The sequence below is a fragment of the Balaenoptera ricei genome, chromosome 10, assembly GCF_028023285.1.
Source record: "Balaenoptera ricei isolate mBalRic1 chromosome 10, mBalRic1.hap2, whole genome shotgun sequence".
Classification (NCBI taxonomy): domain Eukaryota; kingdom Metazoa; phylum Chordata; class Mammalia; order Artiodactyla; family Balaenopteridae; genus Balaenoptera; species Balaenoptera ricei.
In genome coordinates this window covers 73,146,984-73,165,313 of record NC_082648.1, presented here as the reverse complement: position 1 = coordinate 73,165,313, position 18,330 = coordinate 73,146,984, and the positions used below count along the sequence as shown (strand labels likewise).

The following is an 18,330-nucleotide window of genomic DNA, read 5'->3' as shown; positions in this document are numbered from 1 at the left end:
GAACTCAAGCTACATTAAGAGAAACTGAGCAGAAAACAGCTGCTCAGGGCTTCAAAACAAAACATAGAACCTGGCAGTCACACAGAACTGGGCAGTCAACAACTGGAATTCAGGACTAATAAGGAAGAGTGACTGGCTAATACCCCATACTTTCAGTGGAGACCCCACAAGAGTTCAACCTAGCACAAAAGCAAACAAAAATTAGATCAGCTTCAAATAAATCAAGTGATTTGTGCATGAACTTCTGCCTGCTATCAATTAAATAAAAGTAATTGGTCCCACTAGAAAATAGGACCAAATGACTGAAAACCAAGAGAAAAATTAAGCAACAGAATAGATCCACAGGTTATGAAGCATTAGAATTATTAGATAGAAACATTAAAATTATTATAATTATCACATCCAAAAATGAAGAAAATATAGAAACTTCAACAAAGTATTGGAATTAAAAATGTGTATGTGTATAATGTGAAAAAAAAAATCCTAGAACTGAAAATATTGATAACTGAATAAAGAATTCAATCAGTGGGTATAAAAGAAAATTGACATTGCCGAAGGAAGGATTACTGTCTAATCTTCTTTTAAAGCAATCTATTTCTTTAAATATTTATTTATTTATTTGGCTGCGTCAGATCTTGGTCGCGGTAAGCAGGATCTTCGTTGAGGTGTGCGGGATCTTTCGTTGAGGTGCGGGTTCTACGTTGCTGTGCACGGGCTTCTCTCTAGTTGTGGCATGCAGGTTTTCCTCTCTCTAGTTGTGGCATGTGGGCTCCAGAGGGTGTGGGCTCTGTAGTTTGCGGCACACGGGCTCTCTAGCTGAGGTGCGTGAGCTCAGTAGTTGTGGCACTCAGGCTTAGTTACCCCACAGCATGTGGGATCTTAGTCCCCTGACCAGGGATCAAACCTGCGTCCCCTGCATTGGAAGGTGGATTCTTTACCACTGGATCACCAGGGAAGTCCTTAAAGCAGTCTATTGAATTAAGCAAAGAATATCCATCTTGAAGAACGGAGACCAAAAAAAAAAAAAAAAAAAATGAGAGGTACATTAAATTAGAGTCATAGAAAGAGAGAAAAGAAAAGGCAGAAGCAAAATTCAAAAGATACTCACAAATAATATTCCAAATCTGACAAAAGATTTAATACCAAAGATCAGAGAAGCAGGGACCATAAGGCAAGATTTCATGCTCCTGGAAATATTCTATAATTCAGTTTGTTAAAAAACTGGATCAGTAAATATGTTAACTTTGTAAAAATTCATCAAGCTATACAGTTGAGAATTGTGCACATTCTTATGTGGGTTTTTGTTGTTGTTGTTGTTTTTAATTATCTTTTTCAAATTAAGATTTTATTTTTATAACAGTTTTAGGTTCACAGCAAAATTGAGGGGAAAGTACAGAGCTTTCCCATATATGCCATGTCCCCACATTTACATAGCCTCCTCCATTATCAACATCTCCCACCAGAGTTGTACATTTGTTACAACTGATAAATCTACACTGACACATCATTAGCACCCCCAAATCTATAGTTTACATTATAGTCACTCTTGGTGTTGTACATCCTGTGGGTTTGGACAAATGTATAATGGCACATATCCATCATTATGGTATCATACAGAATATTTTCACTGCCCTAAAAATCCTTTGTGCTCCATTTGTTCACCCTTTGTCCCTTCCCCAAACACTAATCTTTTTCCTGTTTCTGTAGTTTTGCTGTCTCAATGAATTTTCCAGAATGTAATATAGTTGGAATCATATAGTATGTAGTCTTTTCAAATCTACTTCTTTCACTTAGTAATATGTACTTAAAGTTATGTTTTTTCATGGCTTAATAGTTTATTTCAGCACCAAATAATATTCCATTGTCTAGATGTACCACCGTTTCTTTATCCATTCACTTACTGAAGGACATTTTGGTTGCTTCCAAGGTTTAGCAATTATAATTAAGTTGCTATAAATGTCTGTGTGCAGGTTTTTGTGTGGGCATAAGTTTTCAAGTCCTTTAGATAAATACCAAGGAATATTGCTGGATTATATGCCAAGAGTATGTTTAGTTTTATAAGATACCATCTAACTGTCTTCCAAAGTTGCAGTACCATTTTGCATTCCTATCAGCAATATATGAGAATTTCTGTCGCTCCACATCCTTGCCAGCATTTGGTATTGTCGGTCTTCTTTTAACTTGCATTTCCCCATGACAAATAAGCATCTTTTCCTATGCTTATTTGCCATCCATCTTCTCTTTTGAGGCATCTGTTAATGTTTTTAGCCTACTTTTTAATCCAGTTGGTGCTTTCTTGTAGAATTTTTAAGAGTTCTTTGTATATTTTGGATAGTAGTCCTTTATCAGATGTGTCTTTTACAAATATTTTCTCCCTATTTATGGATCGTCTTCTCATTGTCTTGACATTGTCTTCTAAAGAGTTTATTTGTTAGATGTTACACGTGAATGTTTATTTGTACCCCGAAGTGGAACTGAAACTAAGGGAGACAAATTACTTTGAAAGTGAAAGCTGAAGGACCTAATAAAGAAGATATGCAGGTAAAAGAAAGAAAATAACTTACGTAATATGTAAAACACTCAAGCTAGCACCTGACACATAGGAAAGATTCAATAAATATTAGCTGCTATAGTAATGAAAAAAAGTAGACAAAAGAAAGAAGAAAATGGGGCAAGGAGGAGAGCATGATTGAGAGAGGAGAAAAGTCAGAAGGAAAAAAAAAGGAGAAAAAAGGAAAAAAGAAGTAGTATTAACTGTGACTATTGCCATTCGAATTCAGTTTTCATTTAACTATCATTTATTTTTTGCTTGCCATTTTTTAATGTTTTATTTTATAGTGATAATAAATGTTGTCATATACTATTTATATGTTTGTTTAAAATCTTTAGAAACTAATATGAAGACCAGCTTATTTATTTCAAAGTTTATTATATCCCATTAAAAGTTCATTATCATAAACTATAAGTGCAGTTTTGTACATACTTCATTTAATTAAGTTTTGAAATCTGTGCAGATGAGATAAAGGGAAGAGTGTGCATTTGACAGATGCTTCACAGAGAAGATGAAGTTCTAAATGATATGAAAGAATAAGGTATAGCATGAAGGACCGTTTTTGCTGCATAGCTCCAAGGGAACCATTTACATTTGTAAATAGTAATTTTTTGCAGTTGTGCACTGCTCTGCTCCATTTGAAATCCAAATTCTCTTACTTTTTTGGGGGCCTAACCCTTGTAATTCTTCTTAGTATTAATTTTTATTGAGAGGTGGCTTAAAAACAATAAAATATATCCATCTCAAGTGCATATTTTGATGAGTTTTGATAAATGTATATAGCCCTATAACTACCATCACATCATGATATGAAAGAGTTTCCTCATTTTAAACAGTGCCCTTTTCAGTCAACATCTCTGTTCCTACTACTATTGCCAGCATATCATTGATCTACCACTTTCTGACAGAATCCAGATATTTTTAAAAATTATGTTAAAAATTACAGAAATTATTTTGTTCTTAGGAAGAGGCAAAACAATGTTAAATGACTCAAATTTGAAATGATTAGTCATATACATACACTCATATTCTAGGTTAGTTGACATAATAAAATGTCGTGGCATATGCATGTCATGGCAAAAAAATGACTAAAGACGTGACCCTCAATGGGATTTTATTTATATCTTTTTGTATTTTCTTTTCTTACTCTTCATTATTTTTATTTTTCTTATGTCTTTCACGTTTCTCTCTTTTGTTTATACTTGCTCTCCTCTCTATTTAAAGAGACCCCATTTTTTTCTAAGGCAATATTGAGGGTGACTATAAACCAAGTCTAATTGAAGCAGTAAGAGTTACAATGAGATCAGACTCTGGTCAATCCATGGGCTTATTATTGAAAGCAAGTCCGTTAAGCTGGTTTCTTTTTTAACTATAACTGTTGTTTGTGCAGTGCAACGACTTTATGCTTTTATTTAGTAATAAATAATAATCTCTAAACTTTTATAAGTCTATTGACTCAGTTCTTGTTACTTTAAGTTATGGCCAAGGTGTTTCCAGTCATTCTTTTTCACTCAGGCCGAAGTGTTCAGTCACAGTTGTATAAACAGAATTCTGCTCATTCAGAGGAAGAATGAATACTTTTAGAATACTGTTTCTGCTTTAGGGCCACTATTCTACACTATCTGTTCTCCTTGGTATTTTTAATCTTTTTATTCATTTTGTATCATTATATTTCAAGCTTGTGTATTATATAAAACACTAACGATACATGGCCAAACTAGCCATCTTCTTAGTAGTGCATGAAGTGATAATGGTAAGTGTTTAGATTAGAACGTATTTTGTAGCTTTGCATATAATGCTTTCATTTCCAATATGTAAAGTCTATTCTAGGCACTTCACACTTGTTATCTTATTGCCTCCTCACAATCAGTCAAGAAGATGAGTATTACCATCTCCTTTTCACAGATGAGGAAAATGAGGCATAGCAACAATATACAACTTATAAAAATTTATATATCTTCAAGCCTGTTTTTGTATCACTGTGATAAACACACTTTTTCCGCCGTGGCTAATCGCATTCATATGTATCAGAAGAATGTTACGTGATTAACTTTAAGCCATGATAGCAGTTTTCATCTTATTATGCGAACAGTAGATAATATAGAAAACAATACATAAAATTCAAATTAATGTGAGGAAAAAGGCAACAAGATAATATAAATGATAAGGTACTATTTTATGTTTCTCCTTTTTTCTAAAAGATTGATTTTGTAAATCTGCCCCCAAAAGCAAGATTTCTTCTCTGTCAGAACCTCAAGAAGTTTCATAAAGAGGTAATATAAAATAAATACAGAGTAATATCTGTGCTATCATGGTGTATTATTTTGAGAAAATAAATGCATTATTTATCTTGACAATGTCATCTGGAGCAGCCTTCCAGGGATAAATAATTATTCACATGGCTGTTTTCCTACTGGAACATTTTAACCCTATCTGTGTGATTTGTTTTCATTATTAATAGTCCATTATCAAAATGGACTATTGCCTTAGCAATGTGTTTTCACAAACATTTCAAATTCTTTTCTAAAGAACATATATGATTTTATTATATATTTTTGTGTGTATATATATACACACGCACACACATATAGATATAAACATATATATTGAAAACGTTTTTTGAAACATACTTATCTAGAGAAGTGCAAACTCTTAAGTGAATGACAGTAAATTTTTACAGTGAACATGTCTCTCTAAGTAAGTATAAACATAATAGGAAAGAAAATATTACCAATATTTTAGTAAACTCTTTCATACTTCTTCCTAGTTATCCTCAGTTAAACCCCCAAATAACAACTGTCTGACTTCTATTACCATAAATTAATTTTGACCATTTCTGATGTCTATATAAATGGAATCATGCACGATATACTCTTTGTGTGTGACATCTTTTCTCAACATTATGCTAAAGAGACTCACCCATGTTGTCATGCATAATAATAGTTAATTCTCATTGACATATTTTATTATATTACATGAATATTCTGAAATACATTTATCCATTTTACTGCTGATGGACGTTTGTATAGTTTTCAACTTTTGGCTATTGCAAAGAGAGCTCCTATAAACAATATAATGTATACCTTTTGTTGCCACATTCATATATTTTTTGAGTATGAAATTAGGATTGTAGCTGTTGGGTCATAAGGTAATCATAGGGTAAGTATATATTCAGCTTCAGTTTATACCGACAGTTTTCAAAGTACTTGTGCCAATTTGCTAAACATAAAGTGTTATATAAGAGTTGTACTTGTTCTGCATTCTTCCCAAATCTTGAAATAATGTTTTAGACATTTTATTCAATATTGGTGATCATGCATTTGCCTGATAAGAAGTACTGTTGATAACTCTTTCATATGGTATTGGTCATTTGGACATCCTTTTGTGTGGAGTGGCTGTACAAATATTTTTGCCTTTAAATATTAGACTGAATATCATTTTCTTGTTAATTTCAGGAGTTTTATGAACATGTTTACTGTAAATGTTATTGCAGCATAATTGACACAAATTGATCTATACATATTTAAAGTGTGCAAGTTGATTAGTTTTAGCATATGTATATACTCATGAAACCATCAAGACAATCAAGATAATGAACTCATCTGTTACCCACAAAAGGTTCCTTATGACCCTTGGCTATTCCTAAGCTTTACCACCCCTTTTTCTAGTCTCCAGGTCACCATAAATTAATTTACATTTTTAGAATTTTATATGAATTAAATCATGCAGGAATAAAGATGCAGATGTAGAGAATGGACTTGAGGACACAGGGAGTGGGAAGGGTAAGCTGGGATGAAGAGCGTGGCATGGACGTCTCTACACTACCAAATGTAAAATAGATAGCTAGTGGGAAGCAGCCGCATAGCACAGGGAGATCAGCTTGGTGCTTTGTGACCACCTAGAGGAGTGGGATAGGGAGGGTGGGAGGGAGGGAGACGCAAGAGGGAGGAGATATGAGTTCATATGTGTATATATATATATATATGTATATATATACATATATATATATGTATATATACTGATTCCCTTTGTTATAAAGCAGAAATGAACACACCATTGTAAAGCAATTATACTCCAATAAAGATGTTAAAAAAAAATCATACAGTATGGACTCATTCTGTTTTGCTTCTTTCATTCAGCATAATTACTTAGAGATTGCTCTATATCATTGTATATATCAATAGGTCATTGCTGTTGGGGAGCTGTTGTTTACTGAATATAGAGTTTTGGTTTTGCAAGTTGAAAAAGTTCTGGAGATGGTTGTACAATAGTGTGAATATACTTAATGCTATCAAACTGTACACTTAGAAATGGTTAAGATAGTAAATTTTATGTTATGCATTTTTAACATAATAAAAAAATAATTTAAAAGCCCTTTTGTTTTTAGCTTAAACAATTGGTGAATTTTACTAATAATAAAAAAAAAAAACTGGAGAAAGGCAAGAATTGCAAAGACATGGTAGAATTAATGTTCTGGCCATGTTTGAATTTAAAAATGCCTGTTAGAGAGCCAAGAATTGAGATCCATAAGCAGATGGAGAGTCACATTTGGAGTACAGTAGAAAGGTCAGGCTGCAGAAATAAATTTGGTAGTCAAAAGGATATAGATAATAATTAAAGCCATGGACCTGAATGAGAACACCTACAGGAAAAGTACAGACTGAGAAGAGAACAGAGTTCAGGACCAACCAAATAGTATTATTCAGGCAAAGGAGGAGATGCCAGGAAATGAACCTAAATTGGAAGGCCTGCAAACAATGATAAACATCACAAGCATATGGCATCACTAAAGCCAAGAGAAAACAATGTTTCAGGAAGGAATTAGTTAATTGAGTTCAGAAACTATTGAGTGATCAGGTAAGATGAAATTTATTTTAGTGGCTTGGGAGTATAGGCTAAGTGTTAGCTGAGAAGGAACTGAAAAGTGAGAAAGATCTTTTGAGATATTTTCGAATGAAGAAATATATTGACAGGAGAGAGTTCAATTCAAATATATTGAATTGAAGAGATACATTGTTGGTGGGAGGGTTTTATCCTTAAATACAGGGAAATGTTAAAACAGGATTTTAAATGATGAGAATGATTTAGTGCAGAGGGGGTAAATGATGTGAATGAGAGAGATTAACATGAGAAAATTCTTTGAACATCTAAAAGGGTTCATGGGTAAAGTTCAAAGGAGTTTGGTAGATGGGTAGGGTGGATTAGGAGAGTTGGGAACTCCTATATAGTGGCTACTATTTTCTCAGTGAGGAAAATTTAAAGCAATCCGTCCACTGTAATTAAGATTGAAAATAACATAAAGAAAGGGAAAATACTTACCTTGTTCACTATTGTATCCTAAGAACTTAAATAATCTGTTACCTAGTAGATATTTAATAGGTAATTCTTAAATTAAAAAAAAAATGTTTAAAGTTAAGTCACAAGGAATTATCTTTTCAAAGTTCATTTGCTAATCATTTCCAAAATCATTAGGTCTAGGAAGAGACCTTTTGTTTCCTCAGTGTATTACAGCTACAAATACATTATAATAATTCTCTAAATGTTTATTCCCTCTTTCAAATCAGCAAACTAAAGCACATAAACATTTTTTGTCTCATTAAATTCTTTTTTTTTAGACTGAAGTATATTTGACTTATATTAGTTTCAGGTGTACAACATAGTGATTTGATATTTTTATAGACTATACTCCATATAAAGTTATTATAAATATTGGCTATTTTCCCTGTGCTGTACATTACATCTTTGTAACATTTATATTATACCTAGTAGTTTGTACCTCTTGTTCCCCTTCACCTATCTTCCGCCTTCTCTCCCCCTCCCACACTTCTCCCCTACGGTAACCACTAGTTTGTTCTCTGTATCTGTGAGTCTGTTTCTGTTTTGTTGTATTTGTTCTTCTGTTTTATTTTTTAGATTCCACACGTAAGTGAAAGCATGCAATATTTGTCTTTCCCTGATTTATTTCACTAAGCATAATACTATCCAGGTCCATCTATTTTGTTTCATATTGCAAAATTTCATTCTTTTTATGGTGAGTAATATTCCATTGTGTATATACACATCTTCCTTATTCATTCATCTGTTTCTTTAGATTGCTTTCATATCTTAGCTATTTTAAATAATGCTACTATGAACATTGGCGTGCATATAACTTTTTGAATAGTGTCACCTCACACCTGTCAGAATGGCTATTGTCAGAAAGACAAGAAATAGCAAGTGTTGGCAGGAATATGGAGAAAAGGGAACCCTTGTAATACTGTTTGTGGGAATGTAAATTGGTTCAACCACTATGAAAAACAGTACGGAGATTCCTCAAAAAATTGAAAAGAGGACTACTATGTGATTCGGGAATTCCACTCAAAAGAAATTGAAAACACAAAACTTTTCTTTTAATCTTGGAAATACTGTTTTAGAAGAAGTGATTTAAGACCTAGCTGAACGACATCAGAAGAACCTACCGTTAAGTATTTACTACAGTAATTTGTCAAATCATTTCTCTTTTATGAGCCTTATTTTTCTCATGTGTAAAATGGAGAGCCTTAATGCCCTCTTCACTATTCTGATGAAAGAATTAAATAAGAATGTGTTAGTGGGAAATTTTATAAAGGCAAATGTTATATAATAAGGGAGATAACAGTTCACAGATACTAACCTTAAAAAAAAAGAAAAAAAAAAAAAAAAACAGTGTGAAGGGCTTCCTCCTCCACACCCTGTCTCTCTAAGTAACATAATGAGAATATGAGTCATCTGTGTTCTTGGAAGAGTAGTATATGTATATCAGTCTGTAGTATTTGGAATCATAATTAAAAATTTTAAATGGCACTGATACCTACAGATAAAAATAAGGAATATTCTGCTTTCAAGGCTTTAAGTTCTTTAAATTTAGTTCAAGATGTTACTTTTAAAGGCTCAGCAATACTTAGAATTTTACACTTGTAGAATATCTGGATTTTTACTTCTAGGAAACATAAATTGTCATACTTTATATGTTTAGAGATTTATACAATCATAATTTGTATAGTCGTAAATTGTTTTGATATACTTGTATAATTTGTATGATGAAAACTAAACTATCAAATATAAAAATGCAAAATAGCCCCACAACCTTCTATGCAGTTAATTCATATTTTTCAAACGGTGGCACCACTGATAACTATTAACCAGGCTTCAAACACTTGGGAAGCAAGGCAAAGATCACATACTCATATGGTTGTAAGATCAATGTATTGCTCAGATCATTGTTAGAAATGATACAGTTTGAGATTGTTTTTCATTGAAGCTTATTTTTTGATCTAGTGTTCACTTTTTCTTGGTAATAAATATGCCTCTCACAGTTATAATCAGTTAATGCTCCCATGAATATTATATGTTTAAAAATAAGAAAAAAGTCCAGCTGTGTAACCCTTCATTGCTCCCATAAAAATTAAAGGATATGATTGTGTTTGGACCCCTCTGAAGGTTTGGGAAAAGGAACGGTGGAATACAAGACTTAGAAATCCAACATAGTTGGTCTCAGACTCTAGGGTATGTTGTAGACATTACTGATGTGCTTTCTGTGCAAAGTAGAGATGTGGAGTGGTCACTTGACTTTTATCAAATAGGAATGAAAGAGACCTAATAATACTGATCTCTCATTAGCATATAAATAAGGGACTGAATATTGTCAAATTTCAAAATGAAGACATAACAGATGCCAAGTAAATGTATTTATCTATGTCATCTGATTTAAAATGCTTTTAAAAAACCTTGAACCACACTTTCAGAACCCAAATGTATTGACATAGTAGTGGAACTGACACTCACAAATTCATGGTTTCTTTAAAGATACTAATCTCAGCAATGAATAGAGAAAATCAAACAGCAAGTATTGAAAGCAGAAACGTAATTGGCCTGTTTGGGAAAAGTTTACTAGGGTAACAGTGACTAGATTCAACATGCAAGTGCCATCATGATGAATGTTTACAACAGTTTTTGAGAGCCAATTATACTGTTTTTTGTGCAGGGACTGGAGATCAGCCAGATCAGTTGTTTGCACAAAGCCGCTTTGGGTCTGTCTTTTCAAACAAAAGCTGCAGAAAATGTTATAGCAAGGTTGAAGCTTTATTCCACTCTGGTAAGAGAAGCTTTCTTTTTCTTTGCTATAGTGAGAGTTTGATAAGAAATCCTTTTAAACCATAATGTGGTCAGGGAGAAGAGAAGCTGTTCTATGTAACAAGTCATAAAATGCTTTCTTTTCTTTTGAACTGTTTTTTCATGATGCTTTTTGCCTGTATGTTATAGTGAAATAAAACTGGAACACTAAGTCATACTGTAAATGTTAAATTTGTACTGGAGGTAGGGGAGTCTTAATGTACTCTTCTGGAGAATGAAATGTGGTGTTATTTTATGTTTTATACTCTAGATCTCCTGGTCAGGACAAAAGGAAAAAAGTCAGTATTCTGACACCATGGCTGTGAGTGAATCCATGTGTTTAAATTTTCCCCTGACCAGTGATGTTATTAATGCGCAGCAGCTCACCACCATAAAGCTTCAAGAACCCAACCAAATTTGCCCTGTGGGTTTACTTGCAGGCATTTCAGACCACTCTAGCTTCCTTTCATTTTAAAAATTGGAAAAGCTGGGGATAGTAATTCTGGGTGAGTTTGTCTGCATGCAGCTCTCAATAATATAACTTTACATATATATACAAAATACAAGATTTTGTTTTTCACAACAGTTTCTTCGATCTGTAATATGCTTCAATATTTCCACAAAAATCTCTCCTTGTTATAAACTCTAACTGAATTCATATCTGTCTAAAATGACAGGAAATAGTTGAGAATATAAATATACACCTATGTATATATACACATAAATATATACAAATATTTGACATGGGCACAGTTAATTGTAGGTAATGGCAGATTTATACATTATAGTTATGTAATCCCTACAGAAGCTTATCGTTTTAAGTTTGCATTTATATAACTCTTCATTTTCCTTGTAAACGTTTGTTCAGAAAATGATGATGTAAATATCAAAAAAGACTTTATAACCAGTCACCTGCCTTGAACGCTAAATCTATGTTTTGAGGTGAACTTGTCTGTAGTTTTCAGTAGCTGAATTACATGTGTGATTTTATATATATATAATCCATGAGATTTTAATATGAATCTTTTTAGGAATTTATCCCAGAGTAGTATTCCCAGCTTCAAAGGTATAATCAGCTGGCAATGTCACTATAATAAGTCATTAATAAATATTCATGTTCATTTGATCATTTTCATAAGCATTTATTGACTGTCTACCTTGCTAGATATTTCAATGAGAAGAAATATGCAGCTTATAAAAGAAATGTAATATATAATATCTGCATAGATTTAAAGATGATTCAACACATGTACTTGAAAATAATTTGTATTGAGGTTGTAGCTAAGGAGAAATAGGTAAAAGTATCTTACACACAGAGTCAGGAACAGGTACAACAATAAATGCAATGAGAATTAATTTTTCAGATTAAAAAATAATTCCACCCTTTAATACAGGAGCCTGAAAAACTGTTGCAATGCCGTTTTCCCCTTTTACCCTCTTTTAAATTATGCATACATTTAATACAACCCATTTTAAGTACTTGAGCTGTGTACGTTGTACTGAAATATAAAGCTCTGCCCCTGAAAGAGAGTCTGGTCTGAAGGTGAACTCAGCCAAAAAAAAAAAAAAAAAAATTATATCACCATGAGTCCTTATAGTTAAAATAATAATAATGATAACAATAACAATAATTCAGTTAACATTCTGTGGTTTCTTCCCTCTTAAAGACTGTATGTTGCCCTTAGGCGCCTGCAGCAGGCAACAACAAGAGCAGTAAGTCCCAATTCATTTAGTTTCCTCCTTTCCCAATTTTGAAATAAATTTCGGATGGACAAGAGTTTCCTTCTAGGGAAAGAATCATGTTTAATGATATATATATATATATATTTTTTTTTTCTTTTCATTATCACCTTTACCTTTAGAAAATTTACTTTGTCATCACACACACACACACGCACACGCACACACACACACTATTTCATGAGGAGGAAAGAAAAGCAAGTAGAGCACATGTGCCCCCTGATGAGTATGGCACAGCAGGATCCCCAAAATTTTTTACCTTCAAACCTTTACTTTTGCTATTTAGGCCAAGAACATGGTTTTTCTATTGTCTGGTATCCAGGTTTTATCTGTCCTTTATGGCTTAGAGTAGAGGCCACTTTGTATCATGATGTCTTCCCAGCATGCCTCATGCCCAGTCCAGGTAAAATTATCTCTTCCCCCTTTCAACATTCTTATCACTTTGTCATTGTGTGGAGAAAAGGCTGAAGTTTATGAACAGCATGCAAATGCCTTATTTCATAATCACAAAGACAGTGAGACACTTTGTCACACATTCCCTCCTTCCAGACAATGTTTTCAAAGTCTGCTTTTTAAAATGGTACTTGTTAGAAATTTAATTTTTTAATTGCTTTTCAAATTTCCTTTGCCTTCTTTGCCCACCTGCTTTTCTAGCAGCTGATAATCTTGCCTTCTGTTTCACTGAGAAAGTAGAAATCATCTGACGGGGTCCCCCCATGTTCTTTTGCCTCCAAATCTAAAAAGCTTACTTCAGTCTACACCCATCCCTCTCTTTCCACCTTTTATAGTGGGAGGAAACACCCAAACTTATAACAGGGTTCAAACTCTCCTCTACTTCTGACTTCTCAGGTATTCACCTCAGTCTGCCAAATCTTTTCTCCTAATCATCAGTTTTATTTTCTCCATAAGATCCTTCCCACTGGAAGTCTATGTTAACCATGCATACCTAACAATCCGTGGCTGGGATGACACATTGCCCTGTAGATGCCATCTGTATTCTGCTATTGTCCACACACTTCTCAAAGAGTTTTTTGTTTTTTGTTTTCTAGACACCATTTCCATGACCCTGTCTACCTCCACTTCTCTCCAATCTTACTCTACCTTCATGACTCTTCCAAACCTCAAGTAGCTATTTGACTTTCTTGTTGATAAATCCACTGGACACTTTTCAGTTCTCATCTTGCTTTCCCACCAGTATATGAAGGTTGACTATTCAATCCTTTTGAAACACTTTAACCTTTACTTCCCTGATACCACATTCTCATGAATTTATTTGGTTTGTTTGATTTTCCTACTTTTTGGTGGTTTCTTTCCCATTCTTTCTCTTTTACTGGACCATGTGTTTAAGAGTTCTACAAAACTCATGTAAAAGAATGAAATTAGAACAGTCCCTAACACCATACACAAAAATAAACTCAAAATGGATTAAAGACCTAAATGTAAGGCTAGACACTATAGGAGGAAAACATAGGCAGAACACTCTATGACATAAATCACAGCAAGATTCTTTTTGACCCACCTCCTAGAGAAATGGAAATAAAACAAAAATAAACAAATGGGACCTAATGAAACTGAAAAGCTTTTTCACAACAAAGGAAAACATAAACCAGACAAAAATACCACCCTCAGAATGGGAGAAAATATTTGCAAATGAAGCAACTGACAAAGGATTAATCTCCAAAATATACATGCAGCTTATGCAGCTCAATATCAAAAAAACAAACAAACCAATCCAAAAATGGGCAGAAGACCTAAACAGACATTTCTCCAAAGAAGATATACAGATTGCCAACAAACACAGGAAAGGATGCTCAACATCACTAATCATTAGAGAAATGCAAATCAAAACTACAATGAGGTATCACCTCACACCAGTCAGAATGGCCATCATCAAAAAATCTACAAACATTCAGTGCTGGAGAGGGTATGGAGAAAAGGGAACCCTCTTGCACTGTTGGTGGGAATGTAAATTGGTACAGCCACTATGGAGAACAGTATGGAGGTTCCTTAAAAAACTAAAACTAGAATTACCATATGACCCAGCAATCCCACTACTGGGCATATACCCTGAGAAAACCATAATTCAAAAAGAGTCATATACCACAATGTTCATTGCAGCACTATTTACAATAGCCAGGATGTGGAAGCAACCTAAGTGTCCATCGACAGATGAATGGATAAAGAAGATGTGGTACATACATACAATGGAATATTACTCAGCCATAAAAATAAACGATATTGAGTTATTTGTAGTGAGGTAGATGGACCTAGAGTCTGTCATACAGAGTGAAGTAAGTCAGAAAGAGAAAAACAAATACCGTATGCTAACACATATATATGGAATCTAAAAAAAAAAAAAAAAGTTCTGAAGAACCTAGGGGCAGGACAGGAATAAAGACGCAGATGTAGAGAATAGACTTGAGGACATGGGGAGGGGGAAAGGGAAGGAGCTGGGATGAAGTGAGAGAATGGCAGTGACATATATACACTACCAAATGTAAAATAGATAGCTAGTGGGAAGCAGCCCCATAGCACAGGGAGATCAGCTCGTGCTTTGTGACCACCTAGAGGGGTGGGATAAGGAGGGAGGGAGGGAGACGCAAGAGGGAGGGGATATGGGGATATATGTTACATATAGCTGATTCACTTTGTTATACAGCAGAAACTAACACAACATTGTAAAGCAATTATACTCCAATAAAGATGTTAAAAAAAAAAAGAATGGCACTTCTAAATTTTAAAAACTTATGTATATCTATTATGATAATAAAAGGGGTATAACTTGTGCCATGGAGAACCTTAGTGGTGCAAGATTCTAAAAACAGAATACACTCACCACCTCCATGTTACCTGATTTTTCTTTTCAATGTGACTTGCAGGAATAAACTATGGTCCAACATTAAAAAAAAAAAGAGTTCTACAAAACTCAGTATGGGCCTAATAATCCTCTCCCTATTTTTTCTCTCTCTCCCTCCCTCCCTTTCTCTATGATCTTCATTACTAACATTTAAACACACTTTTAAATATCAGCAATCTTACAGCGAAGTGTACCAATAGCTAGGTTCATCCTCTGATAAAATAGGGATATACTTGACAAGATATTAGATTTTGGATCAGCTAATAAAATACCCTCTACCCTAAACAATATTTGATGAGATTCTACCATGTTTCTATTTTGATTTTTCCTATTTTACTACTGAATGTCACTGTCTTGTTTCATATATTCACTATTTCTTTAGCTATACGAATAAATGGAAATGGAGAAAGAGGAAATCATGTGAAGGGCATAGAATAAATAGATTTTTGTTATACTAAGATATTCTTACCTTTTGACAAAATAAGTAATAAAAAATGAGTCAACATATGACAAATGGTGCAAATGTTGATGTAGTTATCTTTATTTTGAGGTCTGTGAGATTCAAACAAAGATTCACAGTAGAGAGTTTTTAATCAAATTGAAAAGAAATGTCTGAGAAAAAGGTTTAAATATGGAAGTTATACCAATTAAACTGTTTTGGTTTACAATAAATAGGGAGAAAACTAAATTGCTTCACCCATTATTCTGGAGAATATATTTCAAAATAGAGTTCACTTAAAAGCAAATATCACTTGCTTTTTAATATTAGTAATTATATAGTGGACCCCTTCATATAGTATTTGAACATTTATCCAGGATAAAAAAATTACAGAGAAATAAGACTAGAGATAATGCAGAAATGTTGAGAAATTATTGGAGAGGAGGAGAATGACTTGTATTAGGTATCAAGTATAATACATATGTATGTATGACAATGTATCAGTGAAAAAAGGTTAGTGTGCCTGATGTGTGTGTGTGTCTGTGTGTGTGTATAAAATATACTTTGGTGTATAGATTGATATCTATCCATCATAAACATGCTTCATTTTGCTTTGCTTTGACTTTTCTAGGTGTACTATTTCTGGTGTTAATTCAAATATGATAATTCTAACTTGCCCTGTCTCTTTAAAATCCAGATTATATTCTGGGAATTATAAAGAGGTTTTTTTCTATATTTCTTTCAAATGTGCTTAGCCCCGTATAACAGATTCTTAGCAGACAAATTTGTTATTGTTTGAGATCCACTGGTAGATAAATATAAACGTTTGTTAGCACTTTTTATAGAGTCAGATGAGTACTATTCAGGAAGATACAACATAAGTGATTTCTGTTCAGTTGAGCTAAGCTGGGTCATGGAGACTGAGAGAGATATTCTAACATCTGGGAAGCAGCCTCATAGCACAGGGAGATCAGCTCGGTGCTTTGTGACCACCTAGAGGGGTGGGATAGGGAGGGTGGGAGGGAGGGAGATGCAAGAGGGAAGAGATATGGGGACATATGTATATGTATAACTGATTCACTTTGTTATAAAGCAGAAGCTAACACGCCATTGTAAAGCAATTATACTCTAATAAAGATGTTAAAAAAAAAAAAAGAAACATTCCAAATGCCCATCAATAGGTGAATGAATAAACAAATTGTTAAAAAAAAAGGGGGGGGGGATTGCTGTTTTACACCACCAAGCTTCGGGTGGGCTAGAAAAAAAAGAAAAATATCTCTGATACCAGGGAACATGGGATGATTTTTTAAGAACACTAAAAAGCTAACAAAAGGTCTCTAGGTGTGCGTAAGTAAGCTTGGCTTAAAAAAATTTAAAGCAGATATACTCATTGATAACTCCCTCGTTTTATCCATCTCAAATACCACCTCCTCAGAAAGATTGCTGTAGCTCCCCACTCCTATGGTCACTCTGTATAAACTTACCACACTTTCTCTCCATATAATTTATAATTACATGATATTTTATTATTTACTTGTTTCTTTTTGTCTCTTAGACTAAGGGAGACTAGATTTAACACCGTGTGGGAAGTGTGTGGTATCATCAGGAAAAACGTTGTGATTACTCTAGGTTGATAACCATGGCTACACTTTTTTTGGGGTGGTCTGTTACGTAATTATCGTGACATGTAAAAAACACCCATAACATTATTTAGTTAACACTAATACTTAATGGCCAACACTAACACATGCACACACACACACACAAACACACATACACACACACACAGAGTATATTAAGGAAGCCAATGACATTTACTTAGAAAAGTAAAAAAAAAAAAGGAGAATTTGTTTTTTGTTTTCTTCTCATTAATTCACATATCTTTTTGTGAGAAAATACTCTAATTCATGACAAGAATAAATAAACAATCCCTACAATTAACTTATGGAAATTGTTCTCATTCATTACTTTCAATTCTTTAGGCAAGGCTAATTGTTAGGGCTACAAGATCCTGTGTTTGTCAACCTTTGTTTTAATTCTTCCACCACTGTCTGTGAATTTAGGCAAGGAATATAAACGCCCTCATCATTGTAATGAACATAACAACATTTCCATCTCTACAAAATGATTAAGATTAAATAAGAAAAAAATATATAAAGCAATTACAAGAATGCCTGGCACACATTACTGCAAACAGGTTAGCCATTACTCTTTTGAGGTATTTTGATACTTCAGATATCCCCTAACAATTGTCTTTACATGATAATGCTCAGAAGGCAACCATACTTTCTTCTATTTCTAATATTTTTTTTAGGTTACCATTGCAGTAACCATTTTACTACCCCAGTTTTAATAACCATCATTCCCACTGTCCATCTGTCCCTAAACATTAGTATGTTCTTTTCCTCTGTCACATATGACTGACACCATGCCTTATAATCAAATGTTAAGTCCTACAATTTCTTGTTCTCAAGTTTCTCACACCTGATTTCATCTTTTCCGTTTCCATTAACATACCCTTGATTAGAAATAAATTTGGAAAATATTTTCAAAGAGGTTTTTGAAGAGAAGCAAGGGAGGCTTTTATATTTATAAAAGATCATTTGCTTTAGG

General features: G+C 33.6%; 1 long non-coding RNA gene across 1 annotated transcript in view; it reads left to right on the top strand.

The window, feature by feature from the left end:
* LOC132373446 (uncharacterized) overlaps positions 1 to 18,330 on the top strand; it is a 287,699-nt gene that overhangs the window by 208,838 nt on the left and 60,531 nt on the right. Inside the window, exon 2 of the long non-coding RNA XR_009505424.1 lies at positions 10,554 to 10,664. This is a non-coding gene — a long non-coding RNA (uncharacterized LOC132373446). The remainder of the gene's footprint in view (positions 1 to 10,553; positions 10,665 to 18,330) is intronic.